This window comes from Coregonus clupeaformis, chromosome 33 (assembly GCF_020615455.1).
Source record: "Coregonus clupeaformis isolate EN_2021a chromosome 33, ASM2061545v1, whole genome shotgun sequence".
In the NCBI taxonomy this organism is placed as follows: Eukaryota; Metazoa; Chordata; class Actinopteri; order Salmoniformes; family Salmonidae; genus Coregonus; species Coregonus clupeaformis.
In genome coordinates this window covers 1488112-1489945 of record NC_059224.1, presented here as the reverse complement: position 1 = coordinate 1489945, position 1834 = coordinate 1488112, and the positions used below count along the sequence as shown (strand labels likewise).

At 43.3% G+C, this 1834-nt stretch overlaps 1 non-coding gene across 1 annotated transcript; it reads left to right on the top strand.

The window, feature by feature from the left end:
* The first annotated feature begins 1042 nt into the window (after positions 1–1042).
* Positions 1043–1125, top strand: trnal-cag. Its single transcript has one exon. It is a non-coding gene; the product is annotated as a tRNA-Leu (tRNA).
* Positions 1126–1834: the final 709 nt, after the last annotated feature.

Genomic DNA, 1834 nt, shown 5'->3' with positions numbered 1-1834 from the left:
CAGGTCCTCAAAAAGTTCTACAGCTGCACCATCGAGAGCATCCTGACTGGTTGCATCACCGCCTGGTATGGAACTGCTCGGCATCTGACCGTAAGGCGCTACAGAGGGTAGTGCATACGGCCCAGTATATCACTGGGGCCAAGCTTCCTGCCATCCAGGACCTATATACTAGGCGGTGTCAGAGGAAAGCCCAAAAAATTGTCAAAGACTCCAGTCACCCAAGTCATAGACTGTTCTCTCTGCTACCGCACGGCAAGCGGTACCGGAGCGCCAAGTCTAGGACCAAAAGCCTCCTTAACAGCTTCTACCCCCAAGCCATAAGACTGCTGAACAATTAATCAAAATGGCCACCCGGACTATTTACATTGACACCCCCACCCCCTCCATTTGTTTTTACACTGCTGCTACCCACTGTATATTATCAATGTATAGTCACTTTACCCCTACCTACATGTACAAATTACCTCGACTAACCTGTACCCCCACACATTCATTCGGTACCAGTACCCCCTGTATATAGCCTCGTTATTGTTATTTTATTGTGTTACTTTTTAGAATTGTTTTACTTTAGTTTATTTGGTAAATATTTTCTGCATTGTTTGTTAAGGGCTTGTAAGTAAGCTAAGTAAAGGTAGAGCCTCACCGCCACGGAGGAACGCTGGGGAGCTTGTTCACTCAACGGCCTCTAATTTGACCAGCAAGTTAGAAATATCTATTGGGTCAAATAAATGTGGGAGCCAGCAGCAAGCTGCCTTTTATCACAAAAACACAACGAGAAAAGTAACGATTCATCACGCTTGTTCAGGCAAGCTGAAGCTCCTGTCAAAATGACTAGCTAGCTGGCATGCTAAATAACAGCGGGTAAGCCATTGATATACAATAGCAGCTAAGCTAACGTTAGCATTAGTAAGCTAGTGTTAAACGATTTTTTAAAAGGTTTAGCTGCTAAATATGTATTTTCTGTCCACAAAGAAATGTTGTATAGAAAGCTTAAGCCATATAACTGTTTAAAAGCCGATTATATTGACAATTGTTCTATCAAGTCAGGATGGCCGAGCGGTCTAAGGCGCTGCGTTCAGGTCGCAGTCTCCCCTGGAGGCGTGGGTTCGAATCCCACTTCTGACAATACATTTTTTTCCCGTTTCACCTAAAATCCTTGATAGTAAACATTTCCTGTATACACAACCTAATAATGAAGCATAAACTGTAACCATACATGTAAAATACTCATTTTAATTGAAAGTTTCAATTGATTATAGCCTGTTTTGAAAGTGCTGCTGAAATAAGTGACCACTGCAACCAACATCATCCACCACTAAATTACCCTGTCCCCCGTCATTTTTCTCTTTTATATGAGTTTATTATGAAAGTTTTAAAAAAGGATGAGGGTTACAGTCGGTATTTCAGATAGTGGGGAGTGAGGCCTAAAAGTTTTTGATATATAAAAGCATCAACCAGTGGGTCTTGCGTTGGGTATACAGAGATGACCAGTTTACCGAGGAGTGTAGAGTGCAGTGATGTGTCCTATAAGGAGCGTTGGTGGTAAATCTGGTGGCCGAATGGTAAAGAACATCTAGCCGCTCGAGAACACCCTTACCTGCCGATCTATGAATTACGTCTCCGTAATCTAACATGGGTAGGATGGTCATCTGAATCAGGGTTAGTTTGGCAGCTGGGGTGAAAGAGGAACGATTACTATAGAGGAAACCAAGTCTAGATTTAACCTTAGCCTGCAGCTTTGATATGTGCTGAGAGAAGGACAGTGTACCGTCTACCCATACTCCCCAAGTACTTGTGCGAGGTGGGGGGGGGGGACATTTCCAGATATCATCAG